The sequence below is a fragment of the Paroedura picta genome, chromosome 5 (assembly GCF_049243985.1).
Source record: "Paroedura picta isolate Pp20150507F chromosome 5, Ppicta_v3.0, whole genome shotgun sequence".
NCBI classification, from domain to species: Eukaryota; Metazoa; Chordata; class Lepidosauria; order Squamata; family Gekkonidae; genus Paroedura; species Paroedura picta.
In genome coordinates, this window is record NC_135373.1 from 43,472,916 (window position 1) to 43,488,443 (window position 15,528).

General features: G+C 44.2%; 1 protein-coding gene and 1 long non-coding RNA gene across 3 annotated transcripts in view; one reads left to right on the plus strand and one right to left on the minus strand.

The window, feature by feature from the left end:
• The window catches only part of LOC143837567 (uncharacterized), a 29,083-nt gene extending 19,760 nt beyond the window's left edge, over positions 1-9,323 (minus strand). For both annotated transcript variants that reach the window (XR_013231016.1, XR_013231017.1), the window contains exons 1-2: positions 9,177-9,323; positions 6,851-7,457 (exon numbers count right to left, since the gene is read on the minus strand). This is a non-coding gene — a long non-coding RNA (uncharacterized LOC143837567). The remainder of the gene's footprint in view (positions 1-6,850; positions 7,458-9,176) is intronic.
• The window catches only part of COL8A2 (collagen type VIII alpha 2 chain), a 167,398-nt gene that overhangs the window by 92,079 nt on the left and 59,791 nt on the right, over positions 1-15,528 (plus strand). The window lies entirely within an intron of this gene.

A 15,528-nucleotide genomic window follows, 5' to 3' on the forward strand; every position in this document is an offset into this window, starting at 1 on the left:
CAAACTGACTTCTATTAGTGATCAGAGGTTCTCACCTCTCCATTCACGCCCTGAATAAATCTTTGTTGGTCTTAAAGGTGCTACTGGACTCTGATTTTATTGTGCTACTTCAGACCAACATGGCTACCCTTTGGAATCTATCCCAATAAAAAAATAAGTAACCCTTTGAGCTACATAAAGAATAAGAGCAATTAAAACCCCACTCTCCCAAAGAAGAATTTACGATTATCATTTCAAAACTTTAGACCCTGTGATAAGTGCAGTAGCTAATTAATCTGGAAAACAAAAGATCAAAGCGGAAAGGGGGAAGGGGAACTTTTGGGAAACAGGACTTACTTCCAAGTAAGCCCATAAAAAGAGCTTGCCCATTCAGACAAGTATTGCTGGCTTTTTAATGGGGATTATAACAGCTTTATTAGTGTGTGGGTTAAAATAGATGCTTTTTATTCTTAATATGTTTTAATAATGACGATGAGAATGGCCACTTGTTGATCTGCAGAAAAGGGAATGACTGAGTGCATCAAAAAGTGTCCTAGGCTGTAATCAGCTTCACACTGTGGTTAAGTAAACATTTGCATGGACCCAGCTATTTCTGAAACCTGTGCATGAGTCTTTTTTCCGGGGTGTTCTCCATATGGGATTAGGAATGGGTTCATGTGGCTTCCCTGCACAGTGGCAATAGGGCATCTGTGTGTTAGGTTTGCTTACCGGTTTCCTCCGAGTCCCCCAGCAGTGGAGATCGCCCCCCTCCCCAGCCACTCAGGGCTTTTTCAGGTGGTTGTTTTTTTAAATGGCATTGATAATTGACATATTGCTAAATCATGAAAATGTTATAACCATCCAACTACCGGGTTCTGTGAATTTCCGGCTTTCTTTTTTTTTTAATGTCTAGCTCCCTCTAGTATGGAGATACAGGGGGAATGACATATCTCCACAACAATAGGGACTAGAAAAGGCTTTCTCAACCAAAGTTTTGGGAAACCCTGAGTTTTCTTGATGGCTCCGGAAGGGTTTCCCAAATGCGTGGGAGTTAATTATTTTATATATATATTTTTAAAATGTGTTAAGCATTTCTCAGGCAATATGTCCATGCATTCCCAGCTGCAATGTATGGCTCTGAAAGTTGGACCATAAGGGAGGCCGAGCATCAAAGAATTGAGGCTTTTGAACTCTGGTGCTGGAGAAGACTCTTGCGAGTCCCTTGGACTGCAAGGCGAACAAACCGGTCAGTCCTAGAGGAGATCAGCCCTGACTGTTCCTTAGAAGGCCAGATCCTGAAGATGAACCTCAAGTACTTTGGCCACCTCATGAGAAGGAAGGACTCCCTGGAGAAGAGCCTAATGCTGGGAGCGATTGAGGGCAAAAGAAGAAGGGGACGACAGAGAATGAGGTGGCTGGATGGAGTCACTGAAGCACTCGGTGCAAACTTAAATGGACTCCGGGGAATGGTAGAGGACAGGAAGGCCTGGAGGATCATTGTCCCTGGGGTCACAATGGGTCATACATGACTTCGCACCTAACAACAACAACAATGTCCACATTTGGTTATGTTGCCCCACCCCACAAAAAATGACCAATGATGGGCCTGGAGGGGGTGGGAAGGGAACAGGCTTCAGGTGGGCGTTTACATAGCTCTGCACAGACAGTGTTAATGTTAGGGTTGGAAAATACAGAAGGTTTTGAGGGTGGAGCCTGGGAGTGGGGGAACCTCAGCAGGGTAGAATGCCAGAGTTTACCCTCCAAAGCAGCCGTGTTCTCCGTGGGGACTGATCTCTGTCTGCTGGAGATCAGTTGAAATACCAAGAGATCTCTGGGCCCCACCTGGACACTGACAGCCCTAGTTAACATGCTTGTTAGCATCTGGTGGGCTGCAAACCAGTTTGTACAAGGAGCCCAAATACCTGTGGTTCTGATGCAATACCTGAAACTCATTCCAGCAGACACTGGTCATGAGTTACTCATGCAGTTTGGAATTCCTGGTCAGCAACCACAAAGCAACCTGGACGTCTAGAGAAGATTATTAAATGCTCCATCTAAGGCAAATTATGTGTTCTAAGGGCGAATACTTGAATCGCTTCTTTATATAGCACCTAGTATAACACTGGTATGACAAATGGTATGCTGCAGATTTCGTGCAATGGAAATTCCAAACAAGACTCTTGTATCAGCACCAGGTCACTGTGGAATCTTTGCGATCTTGGCAGCCTAAGATACCCCTCAGGGTTTTGTTCCTAGGGAAAGTGCCCCCCCCCCCCGAAACAGGACAGAGGGGTTCAGGCTGCTTTGAGAAAGAGCGGGTAAGAAAGTTATATTCCATTAGCCAAAAGCCTTCCACCTATGGAAAATTGCCAGTGGTTTAAGCTGTGGTCCAGAGTGAGAGGTCTAAATGTGCAAAATGGATGTTGTAGAGGTGTAAAAATTCTGGACAAAAAGGGGATTTGTGGTGGGGAGAAACTCAAACTGTCTATGGTATATTCAGGAATTATCATTCTCTAACAAAAACAAAAAACAAAAACAGCTCATCTTCTTACCTTATACTAAATCAGAACAAAGTTTGAGTCCAGTGGCAATATTCACTCATATTATTTAAAAGTCTTCATATTCTATTTTCTGTGTGAGTAAAAGCCTTGATTTAAAAAGCATTCCTCTCACTACAAAGGAGAATTTTTCCATAGGCTGAATTTCTTTCAATGTGCCCTAAAATGTCTATGTTTTTAATTGGAAAAACTGGAGAACTGTCACTGGGGGAGGGACAATTAAAAATAACTAAGGGGGACTTCTACCAGCCCCCCCCCAGGATTTTATTTCTCCAATAGGCAGACTGAACCCTGTCTTTTCTTGTATTTTATTTCTCCAAAGCCACTTTTCTTCTGATAGAATGGGACTCTGTAACCAGAAGTAACCCATACCAGGGGAAATTAGGGAATGAATGAATTTCCCCTGTTCCATTCCTTTGTTGTTCTGGAAATTTGCTATGTGGTGCATTCCATCTCTCCTTAATTCTGGCTTAACTAGGAAAACTTCTAAAATTACTTCCAGAATTAAAATTTGCTTTTGGGGGCCAATATTCATTTCCTTCATTCATTCATTTCCTTCGGTTTATTTGCATCTTTCCCCCATTCAGTTATGTTTTCACTGATCTAAGCCTGCCTTGGTGTTAGTGGTTAAGAGCCACTAATCTGGAAAAGCAGGTTTGATTCTCCATTCCTCCACATGCAGCCAGCTGGGTGACCTTGGGCTAATCACAATTCTTTCAGAGCTCTTTCAGCATCACTTATCTCACAGGGTGTCTGTTGTGGGGAGAGGAGGGGTAGGTGAATGTAAGATGCTTTGAGACTCCTTTGGGTAGAAAAAAGCAGAGAACAAAAACCCTAGGTCTCATACTGAATCATAACAAAATTTGAGTCCAGTGGCACCTTTAAGACCAACAAAGTATTATTTAAGGTATAAGCTTTTGTGTGAGTACACACTTTGTCAGAGACAGAATATCCTCAACCATTCTGTTTCACTGTATCTTAGGAAGTGTGCATGTATACAAAAGCTTGTAACTTGAATAAAAGTCTATTGTCTTAGAGGTGCTACTGGACTCTTTGTCCTGCTGCTTCAAACCATTCAATTGTTTGTTCTTTCTTTTATTCATTTGTTGGTTACATTTCTATACCGCCCTCCCTTGTGGCTCAGGGTGGTTTACAATGAAGTTTATAGCTCACAGTTCACTGTGATGTTGGCATAATACAGAGAACACAATAACAGTTTTGGACTTATAACATTTAAACACAACACTGTAATATTTGGAACACAATAACACTTTAACAGTCATCAATTGTGTAGTTCAACTTTTATCCACTCAGCCTTTGTTTGTTTGGTGGATGTACAGGTCCGGAGTCACCTTATGTTGTTCTCTGTTGGGCACTATTGGTCAATGGGAGGGGCTATTGTTGGGAGGGGGCTATTGTGGTGGTATTGCTCCAATTGGCCTCGACCAAAGGCTTGGTGGAAGGGCTCCATTCTGCAGGCCCTGCAGAACTGTTTCGGCTCTGGCAGGGCCTTGATCTATTCTGGGAGCCCATTCCACCAAGTAGGGGCCAGGACAGAGAAAGCTCTGCCTCTGATTGAGGCCAAACAGGCTTCCTTGGGACCAAGGATCACCAGCTTCTTGGAGTTTGTGCAGCATAGTGCTCTCCAGGTGGCATAAGCAGAGAGGCGGTCCCTCAAGTACACAGGGCCCAGACCGCGCATGGCCTTATTACGAAGACCTTAAGCCTGATCTGGAATGCAACTGGTAGCCAGTGCAGCTGTTGGAGAGTGGGTCAGAGGTGGGCCCTCCAGGGTGTTTCTGTGAGGACCCTGGCTGCTGGCTATACACTATGCTTGGTTAGGGTTGCCAGGTTCCCCATGGCCACCAGTGAGGGATGGAGGAGAAGGGCTGCCAGATACAGATTGGGAAAGTCCTGTAGATTTGGGAATGGAGCCTGTGGCAGGTACAATGCCATGGAGTCCACCTTTCTCTGGGAGAACTGATCTCTGTAGGTTGGAGAGACACTGTAATTTTGGGAGATCCCCAGGTCCCACCTGGAGGTTGGCATCCCTAGTCCTGGTCCATCCCTGACCGGCAGCAGCATTCCAGGTTCTCAGGCAGAGTGCTTCTACATTATTTGCTGCTTGAGCCTTTTCATTAAGATGTCAGGGACTGAACTCGGCATGCACCGCGGGGACTCTACCATTCAGTCTTGGCTCCTTTTCACGGTTGTCTTGATGCGATCATGCCTCTGATTGCATTGGTGCTTGTTAAGTGGTATTTTACTGCTGTGTGCACGTGTGACCATGGGTGTACATACATGGCCATAGGTGGGTTGTGGCTTGTCATGTAGATGATAAATATATGAAATGAAACAGATGTCAACCTAATTGACAGTGTCATCCTAAGGACACTTTCCTGGAAGTAAGTGCCATTGAGTAGACCCGTTTGAGATTCTGCTCTGACAGTGCAGTTTGAAGCAGAGCTTCACCCTTCAAAGTCCAATGAAGCCATTGGGTTCAGCAGAGTCTAATTCTGCTTAGGATTTGACCGCAAACAATGAACCAGGAAGTCCTGAGTTCAAATCTTGCCTTGGTTTCTGTGTTTAGTTTATATGGACACCAGTTGTTTGGGTTTAATTCTGGGGGAAAACAGTGAAATAGTGAAGTTAATGCTACTAGAGTTGCCAGCACAAGGTTGGCAACTTGAGGGAGAATTTGGGAGCAGGGATCTACACGCCCAGCATCCCTACTGTTGCAAAACTCACTTTCAGGCCAATGCTAGAGCATCTCTCAGAGAAGTTGGCATCACTTCTGCTTCATGCTGGAAGTGATGATGCAACACTGAGGTCAATTCCTCCCATTTCTCAAGCTGTATTGGAGGTTTCGGACTTCCAGTGAAAAGCCTGCTGTCCGCGTGACCTAAATGCTACAAATGGGAAATTTGGTTGAGATAGTCTGGTAAGTGCTAGATGTAATCCTAAAGTCATGGATTTGTAGGGTAATCATCCAAGGTGATCTAGTCCAACCCCTGAACAATGAAGGAAACTCACCCATACAATTCCACCCCAATTCCATGCCCAGATGATGCCCCAAAGAAAACCCGTAGAATCCCTGGCCAGTCTGGTCTGGAGGAAATTCGTCCCCCAACTCTAAAGTGGCAATCGGCATTTCCCTGGACACGCAAGACAATGGAGTCACTATTACTAACACAATAAGTATCATTATTGTGGTTGTATGAAGAGGGATTTCCTCTAAACTATAGGTGCACTGGGAGTGTTCTTATGGGCTTGTTGATACAGGTGGAACTATGCCTCTCAGAGTCAAGGATGGTTACTGACTTCTGTCCCCAAAGTTATCCTAATGTAAGCTATACAAAGGTGATTTCTGTCTTTATAGACCAGGGGTAGGCAAACTGTAGCCCTGCAGATGTCCATGGACTACAATTCCCATGAGCCCTGCTGGCAGGAGCTCATGGGAATTGTAGTCCATGGACATCTGCAGGGCCACAGTTTGCCTACCCCTGTTATAGACAAATCCCTTCATCTGCACAGTTACAAAATGTATTTTGTAGCAGGCTGTAGACATACCAGTATGGAATACAATCTCCACGTCACATGCAATTTGAATATGCACCAGGAATGGCTTTAGACTTAATGATCCATTGGGATCAGTTTTTCCCACTTAGACTGGAAGTGGCTCTCCAGCGAGTTGGTCAGAAGTCTTTCCCATCACCTGTTAAGTGCCAGTGGTTGGACCCGAGACCTCCTGCATGGAAAGCAGATACTCTGCAACTATTATTTTAACTGGCTTATCTTATAACCAGCACCTTTGACAGCTGCTGTCTCCTAGAACTGATTCTCTTGGGAGTTTCTTTTACTGCTGAGTTGTTTTGTGGCTGGTCTAAGACCATAACAATAAAATGGTCATATCCCGCAACTAAGCAACCCCCCCCCCCCCTGAATGTCGTAGAAAACTCAACAAACCCCATGGGTACTTGTCTAAATGGCTTGCAGCCAAGTAAAACCTTGTCTGGAGATATTTCCAACTGTTGTTAACCTGAACTCCTGTGGCTGAGGTTCAGCCTGGGCTGGCATGTGTTCCCCTCCTTCCTTGCTATCATAGGTCCTCCAGTTTCAGGTTCTGGAAATGGCCAACCTTCTAGCTGCACGTCCCAAGCATAATGCTTGAAGGAATGTCTTCTTAACACCCACTCCAAAAACATTGTCCCTGGCACAGAAATCTAGCCAGCGCATCCGAATGAGACCTGGGAATCAACACAATTATATTTATTTATAAAATATACAATATCAAAGGGCTCTGGAATATGCACCTGGAGGAGAAGGAAAGAGGCCAAACCACAAGTGTTCGGCCATTCCTTGGCTGAAGCCACCATGCTGCTCTTGTGTCTTCAAGCCCTGAGCTTGAAACAGAGAGGCAGGGAAACGGCCCTTGAGTTTTGAGTGGCCCCCAGCAGCTGGTAACCAAAAATTGTCTTTTTGTGTTGCTCCCACTGCTGACTTCTGGATCTTGCAGGCTGTTCAGCTTCACTGAATTGAAAAAAACGTTTTTCGGATTCCTTTCTACACCAGCATTCACTGAGCAAAAGGCAAAATGGAAATCTCGAAAGCAAGAAAAACGCCCTAGGATTCCACCACCCCACCCCACCCGGATTTTTCTCTTACACAAATCATAATTGCAACAGATAGTGGCTTCCCAGAGATAGTTTCAGATGGTAAAAATTCTTGTGTGTGCACGTAAGTGGATTAAACCCCTCTTCCCTCATGCTTCAGTCAGCCTTCATCCAAAACAGGCCCTGGAGAATAAGAAAGGTTGGGAGCTTTTCACAGAACTCCAAGCGTCCTGGCGGTTTCTATGTCAGTCTTCACATTGGGAGGTGGACAAGCTGTTCTAACTCCAAGGATCAGTATGCATAATGCCTGGTGAAAATTGGAAAATAAAATGAGAAACGGCTGGGCTTCTGTTCATCTGGGATGAGTCTATCTTGCTATTTATTTATTTATTTACTGTATGGCATCCGTATAATATAGCCAGGGGACCCTAAGATTGTCTGGCTGCCAGGCAAGAGACATTCGGAGATGGTTTGCTATTGCCTGCCCCCATGTCATGATCCTGGTATTCCTTGGAGGTCACCCTTCCAAATGCCAGCCAGGGCTTAGCTTCCAAGATCTGACAAGATTGGCCTTGCCTTGGCTATGCAGGTCAGGCTTTCATTTATCCTGGGCTTTCAGCACTCCTTGTCCCACTGCTAACAGCAGCAGGCTTTGGTGATGGCTGACACAGAGTTTTAGTTGCTTTGGTGTTGTTAGATTCTCTGCTAGGGTTGCTATATTCCTGGAGATTTGTGGGCGAAGCCTGGGGAGAAAGGGTTTTGAGGAGGGGAGGTATACCAGGGGCCTATGATGCCATAGGTCAGGGATAGTCAACCTGTGGTCCATGGACTACAATTCCCATGAGCCCCTGCCAGCATTTGCTACCCTCATGCTACCCTCATGATCTGAGCCTCTATAGATAGGGAAGCATCAAAGATCACCCACAAATTCCTGGCAAGGGGTACAGCCATAAGCTGCTCCCCATCCAGGAAGGGAAAGTGTGTTTCCTGATCCTGCCCCCTTCTATCCAGCCACAGGACATCTGTCTTGGAGGGGCTGAGTTTCAGGCAACTTTGCCTGAGCCATCCAGATACCACTTCCAAACAACTGGCAAATGTTTCTGGGGGGGGGGAGTCCACCCGTCCATCAGCAGATACAGCTGGGTGTTATCCACATACTGGTGACATCCCAGCCCAAAGCCCTGGACCAGCTGGCATATAGATGTTGAAAAGCATGGGGGAGAGTATTGCCCCCTGTGGCACTCCACTGGGGAGCGCATAGGGGCGTGACAATTCTTCGCCCTCTGTGTCCAGTTCTGGAGAAAGGAGACTAGCCACTGTAAGGCTGCCCCCCTAATCCCCGACCTGGCGAGGTGGTGGCCTAGCCATTCATGGTCAGCCACATCAAATGCGGTTGACAGATCCAAAAGCACGAGAATAGCCGAACTGCCCCGATCCACCTGGTGCCAGAGATCATCCATCAAGGCAACCAACGCACTCTCCATCCTGTAGTCAGGTCAAAAGCCCGACTGGTATGAGTCCAGCACCAAAGTTTCCTCCAAGAATGCCAGGAGCTGGTCCGCAGCAGCCCTTTCAACCACCTTACCCAGAAACCCCAAATGCGAGACCGGGTGGTAGCTGTTTTAGCTTTATAACCTCTGATGGGTTTATAGCATGCTCTGTGAATCCAGTTTCTCTGAGTTTAGTTGTTCCTTAGGGTGCTGTTTTATACCTCATGTAATTGACCCTAAATCTACCCAAAATATGGGGGTTTCAGGGCCACTTGGGTGACAGACTAATGGCTCACATTCAACCCCTTGGAAAGGTTGGTGCATGATAGATTTTTTGCCCTGTGTGACACTTCATCTTTCCCCTTTATTCTTGCAACATTGAAATTATACATATTTTCCTGTCTTGTTCCCTAAGAAGATCCTCTTCCCGCCCCCCTCCCCATATGTCCTAAAGCGTAGCTGTCAACTTCCTTCTTTTTGCCCAAATTATGCTTCTAGTTAAAACGAAGGTTTTCCCTGTGCAAAAATTGACTTGCCTGGACCATCTGTTGGCTAAGACCAGGATCCAAGTGACGGCGTCGATCTGTGCTCTTGTAATGTGCCTTTCAGACGCAAACCCCACAGTCTGAGACGCAGAGCCGGCCAAAGGAGATGTGCTGAATTGTTGTGGTTAGTAAATAGGCCGGCTGTCGGCAGACTGCACTGTGCATTGCCATAAATAGCTGAGCTTGCAATGCCATCTCCAGCTAGCTGGACGTAAGCCAAGGGCTTGGATCCCACTGGAGAAAGTTCAAGCCTTGGAAAGCCGAAGAAGTAGTTGTAAATAGCTGCACTTCAGCACCGCAGAGTGCCACAATTAATCGATGGGCTGGGCATATGTTGTTGTTGTGTTTAATCTTTGTCCATGGCCATGCTGGCTACTGTAGGCCTTGGGTTGCTTCCACATGGTGGGAGTTCTCCCTTTTGCGTTCATTGCCACTGTGGACTTGGAGGCATTGTCGGTTTAGCGTCCACAGGGTAGTTTTCTGCGCACTTTCATCCACCAGCCTTCATTGCTTTTCCTCTCCTCACCTCTGACCAGAGGACTTTTCAGGCTTTCAAACAATCGGCAATTGCTATAGTGTTGCAGAGCTATAATCTCACATTTGGGCTGTGTTCTTCCCCCCAAAGAAAGATCGAAGCGAAACAGGGTTGGGAAAGAGGGTAGTGAGGATGAGGAAAGGACTGTTGGAAGCACAGTGCCATGAGGATAGATGTGCCAAAAGAAGAAAAAGAGCTACGCTCCAGTTTGGATACTATGGAGGAGACAGGCTTCCTTGTTGAAGCCATCTTACTTTCTAAGGAGGGTGTAACGGTAAGGCCCAGCGTGTGTTGTGCCAAGGGAGCAGGACCAGCCTGGCAGTCAGGTGTGCTCTAAAAGCACTTGTTCACCTGATGCTGCAAAGAGGAGAAAGGAGCTTCTGGCTTCCCTCTTGTCTAGATTTGGCCTTTCTGCTGGATGTTCCAACTCTCCCCTTGAATATGAATGCTCCTCCTGATGTCTGCCTGACTGTGTCCAGTCGTCAGGCATGTTGTGTAGTTAGTTACACCCAGGAAATCGTGCTTAAAATGATTGCAGCTGTGAACTTTTGGCTTCCTGTTTGTCATAGAGATTCATCCTTACTGAGATGCATTCAAGAGCAAATAATCCGAGATCTATAATCCAAGAAATCAATAGTGCTAGATTTTCAGTACTGGACTGCTTTAAGGTTGGCAGAAGACTAAGGCCTTCATCAAACAAAGGCTCCATACAGAATATCTGATTTGATCTAGAATATGGATGCTGCAGCGTAAAGCCCTTGTTCGCCTTTAACCTTAGATCTAGACTTTCCCGTACTTCCAAAGTCTGCAAAACTATTTAAGAATCTTAAGCGCTCCAAAACATCAGAGATTTTTATATTGTAATGTTTTTCCATCCTTGAGGGTTATTATAAGCAAATCCCTTCAAATGATCCACAATGTCCTTAGGGTGCAGGGGGTGATGATGGACACTGTTATTTCATAGAGATGAAAGATTTCAGATGTTATTTTGTAGGAGTCAGAGATGAAGTAATTTTTGGCTGTGGTTTCCCTGCTGTTTAGCAGAAGTGTTAGTTACCTTTTTCCTTGCTGGGGGGAAAGGTAGCTGTCACTGAATGAGTGAGGTTTTATTTACTTATTTTTATGTAAGCATTGAGGTACCGAAACAACACTGTTAGCCAAACATGTACAGGCAATTGTGTTTTCCCAAGTGTACTGAAATACAGCATCAATCTTCACAGGTCACGTTTCTGGAGACGCAGCATGGCTCAGTGGTAGAGTGGTCTGCTTGGGATGCAGAAGGTCTCAACTTTAAGCCCCAGCAGCACCAGATAAATGGATCAGGTAGCGGGTGATGTGAAATCCTGGAGACTCTCAATGGACCGAAGGTCTGATCCAGAGTCCCTCACTCAAACCAATGCTGTCCTACAAGCAGCCAGAACAAGCAAGCTTCAGCTTGCAGGAGGTTTGCAGAAGCAATGTAACGGTTGGCTGGCTGGGAGCAGGCTGTTCTTTCAATTACCGTATATACCCGTGTGAATACTGTGCTGAAAAACTCGGCTTATACTCAAGTATATACGGTACTTTGTTTATATCCCTATATCCCACAGTGGGGATCCAAAATGGCTTATGTTTTCCTCACAACATTCTGTCTGTCTGTCTTTTTCACAATATTCTATCCTCACAAACAACCCTGTGAAGTAGGATAGGCAAATTTCCATGGCACAGTGAGGATTTGAACCAAGTCTCCCGGAACTTAGTCTCACCGCTACGCAACGCTGCCTTTCTTTTTCTAGTTATGTCAGCACCCTCACATATTATGCTTTTGGGCATATTGCAAGCTGAGTTCCAAAGAGCAGTATTCTATCTAAAATTACTACAGTGCTTTTAGAATATATTATCCATCATTTTCTATGCCAATGGATTCAGTTGGTTAAAAATGGCTTGACCCCCTCTGATAGTTTATCCAACCCACTGCATGTGTTCCGCTCTTCCTTTGAAAAGGGGTTGTGCAGCCATGTCATCATGTACTTTGTCAGTAAAGGAGCCTCCTCTTTTTTTGTGCATTTTCAATAGTGTTATAACATCATAACATTGTTTAAAAAATGGCTTGATGTATCATGAGGAACAGCATGATCATCACCATTTTAAAGATTTCCTGCTGCTCCTTAGTCAACAACTATATAAGTGGCTGGTGATCATTGAACCGACTGCACCATTTCAATAATTGTGAATTGTGCTAAGTAATAATAATAATTGTTATTTATATCAATGACCATTTCTGCATGAGGAATCGGTTCCTGGACAGCCTCTGAATGTTGGTGAGTTTTATAGCCCCCTCCACATGACGATGCCTGCATCCCGAGGCTGTCCAGTAGCTGGGTCGTGTTTTGGGCATTTTTAACTTGTGATTTCGGGAATCGCCAAAACTGGATTTACATCCCTAAATCACATGTCCCATTGGTGAGGAACCAGTAAGGAACCAGGGATAAGCCCGTGTGGAGGGGGAAACACATAATAGTCTTGGCAGCTTTGTTCCACCCTCGCACCCACCCTCCCCTCTCTATTTCCTGCTCCAAATAAATTTTTTAATGTACCACCAGCATTGCAGCACAACCACAAGCCTACATTGTCAAAGGTAAAATAAAATCTTCTTTGACGTGTTCATGGTCTTTTTGGGATCAGGCAGGCAAAACATAGCCCCTTTTCTGTTTTCTGGAGGTGGGGAATGAGCTGGGAAAGAGGGGTGGGTGGGTGATCAAGCATCCTTCTCCCAATAATACAAATGCCTTTTTGGGCTCCAGGGACCATGTTCAGTGTTTCAAAAATCCACCTAAACAGAGGTAAAGTCCCAAAGAACAGGAATCCCAAAAGGGGGGATGCTGTATCATTCTGGCATTTCTCCATAGCAATGTGACAGTGTTGATTTTTATTTAAAATGTATCTGTGTTGTGGCATTACCACATAGCAACACGGAAATGTCTTTTTTTAAAGTTTCAGTCAATGAGAGAACTGCTGTGCTGTGATTGGTGGCTTGCTTTGATTGACAAGCCAAGGAGCGAAGGGAGAACTTCGGCTTGTTTTCCCTTGCAGCCTCATCAGGAGGTAAAAAGCCACGACAGGGCAGAGGGAAAACACAGGAGGGGTCTCCCCATGAGGAAGGCTGAAAACGCAAGATTTACCATCCCACGTTTACAAGCAGGAACTCACTTGCATTTTACCCCTCTGTGTGGAAATGATCAATATTTAAAACATACCGTTAAAAAGATTACCTTTAAAAGATAACAATTTTCTTGATACTACCAGGTAAAATTTCCCCAGACATGTGTCCTCCTGTACTTAGTCAGCAATGGCACCTCCTTTTTTTTTTTTTTTACATATGTAGTAATGTTATAACAACATAACATAGTAAAAGTGAGAGAGGAAAAAAAAACTCACTGACAGCAATAGGGGGAGAAGAGGGGGGGAAATGAAGAAACAATTTAAGTGCATGGCATCCAGATCTAAACAAAAAAAGAAAGGAAAGGATGATCATGGGCAGGTATTTTCACAGTGAGATCACATGAAACCTTGCTGCCTGTTTTGCCCCTATGCTATAACGTTGCTCTATTATAATGAACAGGAAATTGCATGGTAACGCAGGCAACATTACTCTTTTAAAAAATTATCGGATCCTCAGGGGACAAGCGGGAGGGCAGGAGGGCAATAGATGGGGTGAACATGCCAAACTGATGACACAAAATGGTGGCACGGCAGGAAACCAAATTTGAATTTGAAAACTACAACTTAAGATCCGAAGGGGAAAAAACTTCTGTAAAGGAAGCTTCAAAAACTGCAGGGTAAGGAGGTACGAAATTCAGATCTACTCCCGGGGAGGCAAAATTCTGTTCAGAAAGTTCAGCATTGTTTGATTTTTTAAGAATGCCGATGTGGGGGGCTGCTGTTGTGCGGGAATAGTCACAGTGAGTTAATGCAATCAGCCAGATGGGATATTCCATGAACAATGCAGTAGGAATTAGGGTTGTAGAACCAACCAGAAATCTCAAAACAAACTTGAAGCAAAGCATAAGTATTAATGTGACACATTAAATGATGCAAAAATTATATAATAGGATACTCGTTTCCACTAGCTAAACACACTTGCATAAACCACAGTCCCTGATAATTTATCCAAGTAATTTTGTGAAACATTTAGTACATTGCAACTGAATTGCCTGCATAGAAAATCACTCTTGAATAATTCAGTTTTGCATACTTCATGGAAAGTCAGTAGATTTATCATCAAGCAATTTTTAATCAATAAAGGTTAATCAAAATTTTAAGAATAATTTGTGTTATTTAATTTTTCCTTGGTTTATGAACATATGAGTTTTCCAAGCATAAATGCAAAACATGCTTTATCACTGAGCTGCAACCGCTTAATATTCCCTCTGCAGGTGGCCACACAGGTTGTCTAAACTCAGATTGTAAGACATTTCAGGGCAGAATCCTGTCTTCTGCTTATGCTACCCTCTAAATGAGCCATTCTATGCAGGTCTGCTCAGAAGTAAGCCCAGTGTTTTTCAACATCATTTATTCCTCATAAATTGTCTTTAGAATTGCAGCTTAAAGTGCAAAGTCAAATAATGACTGGTACATTGATGGAGAAAGAGAATGATGATAACACAGCAACTGTAAAAGTAAACAGTTATTTTGAAAATCCTCCCACTCCTGTAAATGGTTCACATTCTGTTAAGTTCTGGGGAGGAAGAGAACTACCTATTCTTTCCCCACAACCAGTATTTAGTAGTTTATAGTTTCTGCTCTCAAAAATTCTGTTTATTTATTATAGTTGATAGCCACTGGTAGGTCTCTCAGTTCTGCCAGTAGGTATCTCAGTTCTGCCAGTAGGTCTCTCAGTCATGTCACCTATTGATCACCACCATCTTCTGTGGCTGTGAATTCCATAAATTAACAAGTGTCTGATAGAGATTGGCATATATCCAATCACTCCAGCTTGGTGTAGTGGTTAGGAGTGCGGACTTCTAATCTAGCAAGCCAGGTTTGATTCCTCGCTCCCCTACATGCAGCCAGCTGGGTTCACCACGAGACCTTGGGCTCGCCACGGCACTGATAAAGCTGTTCTGACTGAGCGGTGATATCAGGGCTCTCTCAGCCTCATCTACCTTACAAGATGTCTGTTGTAGGGAGAGGAAAGGGGAGGCAATTGTAAGCCGCTTTGAGACTCCTTCGGGTAGAGAAAAGCAACATATAAGAACCAACTCTTCTTCTTCGTCCACTCAGCCACATTTGAAGCCGTCTCCCAGCAGAACAGGAAAACTGTTGAAGGAAGAAAACTTACATTGGATGAAGGTTCCTTGACAAATTTTCTTTGGCTATAGACTTGTCCTTTGACACCAGTCTTGTTTTTCAATTGTTTTATATATTAGTGACCATATTATCTGCTTCTGCTTATTCCTACCATAAAACATAATCCTAACCTTGTTTCTCATAATTTGTTTTAAACCACAACAAAAATTCTTCATAGACAGCCCTGGTTGTCATTGCTGCAACCACAAGCTGAAACCTTAGCTTGATTTCCCCTCTATTTCTGATAATTCCATTTTTGCTTTAGAAGCACTGTTTAATTGATTAATAGAGCCAGTATATAAAACGGTTAAGAAATTAAGTCATCTTCTACCAGCAAGCAGTGCAAACTTAATATATAAACAAACAATGACAAATACTTCATGCACATGTATTTTAATGCCATACAGCAAAGCATATTCAGAGGCGAAATGATACATAAGATTAGTGCTTCTCAGTAGGACTGATTACAATGAAATAATT